Source organism: Melozone crissalis, unplaced genomic scaffold, assembly GCF_028551555.1.
Source record: "Melozone crissalis strain CALT ecotype California unplaced genomic scaffold, PUWL_Pcris_2 ptg000104l_1, whole genome shotgun sequence".
Taxonomy (NCBI): Eukaryota; Metazoa; Chordata; class Aves; order Passeriformes; family Passerellidae; genus Melozone; species Melozone crissalis.
In genome coordinates this window covers 1,806,728-1,813,738 of record NW_026535881.1, presented here as the reverse complement: position 1 = coordinate 1,813,738, position 7,011 = coordinate 1,806,728, and positions in this window count along the sequence as shown.

Below are 7,011 nucleotides of genomic sequence, written 5' to 3'. Positions count from 1 at the left end.
CAGTGGCTGCATGTACTTGCCCTGTTGCCTGTTTAGACTGGGGATTTGTGACACCCTTGCTCAAAATGTGGCAGCAGAAGTACCAAGGTCACAGCTCCTTTTGAAAGGGGGAGTTTTAGGATTTTCTCCAAGAAAAGGGATTGCTATTAGATTGGGTGCTGTTAAATCAAAGAGGCCCATGGCTCACAAACTCCCTTTGTTCCTGCTTTCAGCACTCTGAAGCCTGGATAGATTGCATGACAGAGTGAAATAATCCATAAATAGAGCAACATGGTTTTGTATCTTGGCAAGGATGATGCTGCTGAACCATGCAAACTGACTTTGCTCTCTCTCCCTCAGTGCAGAGATCCTGTCTGGCTGCAGGGAAGGAGTGATGCCAGCTCTCCACAGTGCTGGGGGACACAGACAGCCCCTTCTCCCATCTCAAGTTGTGTGCTTCAGCAACCCCTGAACTGCCCTTGGGTTAGAAAGTGCACAATAATATCCTTCCCCAGCTGGAATCACCCTCACCTCACAGTACAACACCTCCCATGCTTGGATTCACAGAATCTCACAGTCCTTGAATGGTTTAGGTTGGAAGAAACATCAAGGTCATCCAATTCCAAGCCCTTGGCATAAGCAGGATTCTTGGAAATTTGCTCTTCCTGTGGCTGAACTGCTGCAAGGGCCTTTGAGAGGAAATCATATCCTGTTCAACCAGCCCACTCTTGCAGCAAAAGGGGTTTGTCCTGCAGTCTGTGTTATTTCTGAGGGAGGATGTAGCTCCAGTGCTGATGGAGGCTCCTGCTGCCAGCAGTGGTCAGGGAGAGCATGGCTGCTTCCCTCCCCTCTGGGCCTGAAGCCAGGCAGGAAGGGCTGGAGCCTGCAGCAGCACCAGCACTGCCAAACAGCACATTTTCAGTGTAGTGAAATGAAGAATGATCCTTCAAGAAACCAAGCAGGAAACTTGATTTTTCCAAGGAAACCATTGAAAGAATCAGCATCATCCTGTAGGCTGCTTTTAGCTGCATTAGATCACCATTTTCCTGGCCACAGAGAGGGGCCCAGGCAGAGCCTGAGCTGTCTTTGTCCATTCAATAAACATCAGTTTCTCTGTGTGTTTCCAGCTGGGCATGTGCAGTGAATGCTCCAAGAATAGCTCATGTCATGCTGATTTCATTCAGTGATGAGGAATAAAAACAGAAGCTCTGTAGTCAACATGAAATTAAGATTAATGGCTTTTCAGGTTGATTTCCTCTGTGTGAAACAAACCCCATATTGCGATTCGGCTATTTAATGTTTGCTCAATGTTAGTCATTAATAGCAACTTCTCCACATGCACAGGTCATTTGCTCACATATTTTGGAGTTTCTCTGATCTCAGCCTTGCACTGCTCTTGCTTTGTTTAGCCACAGGGGAAATCGTAGGATCACAGGATGGATTGTGCTGGAAGGGACCTTAAATGTCATCTATCCAACCTTCATGGCATTAAAATTTCTGGAGATAATCACCTGCCACCAGGGACCCAGCACAAAGGGGCAGAGAATGAGCCCAGCCCCTGCTGCTGGTGTTTGTCCTTGTCCCTGCATCCCAGAGGTGACTGGGAGGTGGCAATGGAAAGCCACCCAGGGCTCTCCCTGTACTTTGCTTTGGCATCTGCACCGAGGTTTAATTTGCATGTGCTAGGCTGGAAAACTGCTTCATCATCTGGTGAGTGTCAGCGATGCCACTGAGCCCTTCTGCCTGGGGATATCCCCCAGGAATTGTGGAGGATGAGCTGGAGACCAGGCTGGATGGGGCTCTGAGTACCCTGGTTAGTGGAAGGTGTCCCTGCCCATGGCAGGGGGTTGAAACTGGATGATCTTTAAGGTCCTTTCCAACCCAAACCATTCTGTGATTCTCTGAGTCTGTGAATTGTGATTCTGTACTTCTGTGATTCAGTGATTCTATGATTCTGTGATTCCATGAGTCTGTGACTCTGTGAGTCTGTGAATCTATGATTCTGTGAGTCTGTGAGTCTATGATTCCATGATTCTGTGAGTCTGTGGTGCTGTGATTCCATGATTTTGTGAGTCTCTGATTCCATGATTCTGTGAGCTATTGGTTCTGACCTGCCCCATCCATCATGAAATGGTGTCCATCAGCCTCACACCCCAGCTCCTGGTCAGCGTGGATGAAGGAGCTCAGCTGGGTGTGGCCATGGCATGAAGGATCCTGCTGAACCCATCACATGGATAAAGGAAATTTAATTACATCTGTAGGATTTCCATCAATGCTGAGCAGCAGCAGGCTGGGTCTCAGGGGAGATTTTTCATTGTGTTGAAATCTGACTTTGTTAATTACCAGTCTCTGATCTCATTTGAGGGTTAAGGTTATGAAACAGAATCCTTATTTCTCTGATTTCCTTTTCCAGCTGGTTTATTGAGTCTTGTCCAGGGGGTGGTTTGGACCTTAGAAATTCCCAAGTTTTCTCACACTTCTGGCATGAGCTGTGCAGAAGCATTGGAGCAAGGGGAGGTGATGGAGATATGCAGAAGTCCTGGTGAAAGACACAGCAAGAAATCATCTCAGGAAAACTGAAAATGAGGACAAAGGTCTTGCTGCCAAATTATAGCTTCTTTTACCCTCAAAGGGAACTCCCCCTTCCCACATGGGAAGCACCCACCCCAGGCAGCCAGGGAACATTGTGGTGGGGGCCTTTAGCAGTGACACCAGCCTTTGGTGCACCCCAGGCTGTTGACTTCCTCTTGGGGAAAGCTTCCCATCCTCTGTTTACTCAGGAAGCACCAAATTTGACGGCTGTAGGCAGTCAATAGAGCGCCTGGTTTTTATCCACACATCAAATTTACTTTCTTTTTTAAAGAGAAAATAGCCACTGAACAGCCCTTGAAGCTTGGGGCTAGTGTCTAATTCCACTTGAAGAGCTTTGTTAGAAAATCGCAGTATTTTTCTGAGAGAAAATAGAACAAACAAGGCTTGTAATTAAAAGCCATTCAGGCAGCTTTGATCCTTCTCTCTGCATCTTCACTTACCAAACACAAATGCCAACAAGGACTCATGGCAATATTTACAGTCACTATTTTTGGCCTTTGCCTTTAAATTAACTCCTCTTCCTCGCTTCCAGTCAAAAGAAGGGGGAGGGAGGGAAATGGGGCTTTTCAACAGGTGTTTCTTTAGAAAGAATTTTTTGGAGGATTCCTGATATCATAGAATAATTAAGTTTAGAGAAGCTCAACGAGTCCAACTATCACACACTAGCCACACCACCACATTCACCACTACACTAAATGAAATGTCACACACAGAGGTTTTTTGAACACTTCCAGGGATGGTGACCCCACCACTGCCCTGGGAAGCCTTTTCTAGGGCTTGACCACCATTTTGGTGAAAAAAATATTTCTGATAATCTAATCAAACCTCTAAATATCTAAAAAAATCTAAAAAAAAAAAATCTAAACATATTTCTAATATCTAATCAAACCTCCCCTGGCACAACTTGAGGCCATTTCCTCTCATCCTGTCACTCCACAATGACAAACCTGGAGCTCCTCTGGAGACCTCAGAGCTGCCATAGATCAAATTTATCATCCCAAAACTGCCTCCAGGCACAGCCTCAGCTGCAGTGGTGGTGTGGATGGGACAAGATCCACACGCTCTGCCCTAGGCATGGACAGGGAGCTGCCAGGGCCATGTCCCACAGCCCACAGGGGATCCTCAGGTGAGCTCCTGACTCACTGGGAGAGGAATCCAGCCTGGAAAGTCCCAGCAGCAGGTGGGGATGTCAAACCTTGATGTGCTGAGACCCTCTGAAGGCACCAAACTGGGCTGGTTTCTCCCAGAATTGGCAGTACAGCCAGTGGGTTGTCATTTCATTGGGTTTATGGTGGGACCAACAGCGGCTCATCAGCATCCAGGGGCTCCCAGCAGTCCCAAGGAAACAAGGTGAGTGCTACAGGTGTCAGGTTGTACAGGGAAGGGACAAATTCTCTTCCTTGGCTTGATTTGAACACTGTCTTCTGGATGTCCTTCTGCTTCTCATCTTTCACAGTCCAAGGTTTTGCTTATCCATGTTTAATTTTTATTTCCATATTTTCCTCACATCAAGATGCTTCTGAGAGCCACGCCTTCAACTCTCAGTGGGGTATTGTTTCTTTTCTCACCCAAAAATCGTGACCAGCCTTGGGGAGGCAGTGTGAGACTGTGTAAGACCCAGGGGACTGGAGCTTCCCGGGAGAACAAGCTGCAGCACGGCTCGGATGAGGACAATTGATCCAAACAGACAATATTGCTGCGGCATGAAGATTTAAAAAGCAACAACAGCTTCTGATCCCCCACCCTAGCTGAGATGCCTGCATGGAAAGCCTGTGGTGGGAATATGAGCCCTAATTCCTACAAGTGGGAATATGAGCCCTAATTCCTAAAAATGGGAATATAAGCCCTAATTCCCGGTGGCTGCCCCGCACCTTTGCACCCATTGATGCAGCACACACTGTTCCAGAAGGAAATCCACCCAGCTTTGAGGCTGAGCTGACTCTGTGCATGGCTGGGAAGGGGTTAGGAGGAGGAGGAAAGCCTGGGTTCCTAATTCAGCCTCCCTGCAGACCCCAGACAGGGTGCTTGCTTTAGGAAGGGATTTATGCAGTGAATCGCTAATGGGGTTTGTTTTCCTGCTTCCAGTGTTCAGGATGCAGCCGATGTGGGCTGGTGTGACAAGCCAGCCCCAGCAGTGGGAGGAAATTCAAAGGAACGAGCTGGCGTGTGGGGTTTCCCTGGGCAAATCTTGTGCTGGGAGTGGGCAAGCATCTCCCTGGAGGTGTTTTCTGCTCTCCCAGAAGGAGCCGAAGCAGCCTGGCTTCTGATGCTGTGCTCCGAGGGTCTGCCCAGGCGCAGGAAGCCCGAATGTGCTGTTTCCCCGCAGGAGCAGAGTGCCAGGCTGTATGTGAGGCTGAAGATGCTGCGATGGGGGGGATGCAGCGATGCTGAGCTGAAAGAAGCGAGTGCCGCTTAGTGCCGCCGGGCTGAACCGCACCGGGGCTCCGCGGGAGCTGCAGCCTCCCCTGGGCTCGGGAGGGCACCTGGACAGCCCAAATCCTTCTCCCCCGGGAGCCTGGCACCCGCACGAGCGGCCAAGGCTCCTGTCGGGTGTTTGGCATGGAGAAAATCGCGGATGCAGCAGGATGCTGCCATAGGGAGATGCTGAGATGAGGCTGCCCGTGCTCAGAAAGGGAAGGGGCAGGGGATGCAAGAAACGTCTGGAAATGCCCGTGGAGGGTTCAGAGAGGAGGGAACCAGACTCTCCTCAGTGATATCCAGTGACAGGAGACACGAACTGAAACATGGAAAGTTCCATTAAATCACAGGAAGGAAATTCACTGTTCAGGTGGTGAAGTACAGGAACAGGTTGTCCACTGTAGCATCTCCATCCTCAGAGACATTCAAACCCGAGTGGACACAGTGCTGAGAAATTTAACCCTGCTTGAGCCATGCTGTGACTGTGACTATCATATCATTTTTTCCATTTAATGGAAAAAACTCCAGCTATATCATTGTCATGTCTGAAGTGGTTAACTCACACTGAAAAGCTCCTTTCCATGCAAAAAAATACAGTAGTTTTTCTACTTAATAAAATATATTGCCTTTCCTAGAGCCCCAGTGCCAGTGAACAGCGATGTTTCAGCTGATTGGGCAGCTTGTGTGAGAGGTGACATAATTTGAGTCAGTTTTCTCACACAGAGAGGTTTTTCCACCCGGGAAACCCATTGCCAGCAGGTGGCAACCACGCCAAAGCAAAATTCCTGGAGAAGGTTTGCCTGGAAGAATGTGTTCTCCTTCATTGTTCTACCACAGCTAGCACCTTTAATATGGAGAAGGCAACAGAGTGATCTTGTGTACACACATCTGTTTTTAGTTTTCCATCAATTAAATTGGAATCCCGAGGTATCGAGGGTTGTCAGTTTGGGTGTTGGGGTGCTCAGGGCACTGAATTTCCCCAAGCAGTCTCACCTGGGGTCTCCACCCACACCCACCCATGGCTCTGGGAGCCCATTTAAGCTGAGAACTGCAGCCTCCTTTCCTTTTATGTTCCCTGTACTGCCTTTTCCTGGGGGAATTTGGACAGGTAAGAGCCAAGCTTGGTGCCTGGGGTCGGAGGAAAGCTTAAAAGAAATATTTTAGCTATGACAGCCTTCCTAACAGCAGTAAGATACAAACTTCACTACTAGCAGGGCTAAAGGGTGTGAGAATGAGTTTTCCAAGCTTTCTATATGGAGTTTCTGATCTCCAGACTCTTCCAGTCAAGTTCTTTTGTTCCAATACTTTTGTTCAAGTATTTTGACTATTTATCTGTGAAAGAAGAAACTTTATATCTGCAGTGCTCACTACAGTCATACTTATGGCTTACAAACCACCTTAATTTTGTTACAAACCTGCTGTGTTTATTTTATAATAGGCAAAATGCAATATATATAGCAAAGATATGGCACAAGTAGCATAAATTTTCTCTTGTGAAAGAAGGACCAGTCTCTTTATTCCCCCATGAGGTTTATTTCATTACTCACTCTTAAATAAATATGTATTTGACACTTTACAGGAACAACTAGTTCAAAATTATTTCTAACACAAGTTCTCGCAGTTGTTATAGTATTTGTATGGTGTGCTGTTTGGCACCATTTTTGAGACTCAAATCTTCCTTTTGGTCTAAATTTAACAAGTCAGAAAAGAGGAAATTTGTGGTGGGGTGGAAGATGGACAATCCTTCAAAATCAAAAGAAAGCCAAAACACACAGGAACATACACGAACATTGAAAATAGTTTCTTTTCTCTTCTAAATACTCATCCTCTCTTTTACAGATGTTTCATTGAAAGTGCTCATTAGCTCTGCTCCATTAAACAATCCTCCCTAATAACTCAGTGATAAAGAACTGAGCTTTGCACTCCTCTGGAAATTGGTCTCCAGCCTGTCCGTGCTGTACAGCAGATGGCAATAAAGGACCACTCTGTGGCAGAAGCACACCCCTGAAAAGGAAATGTTCT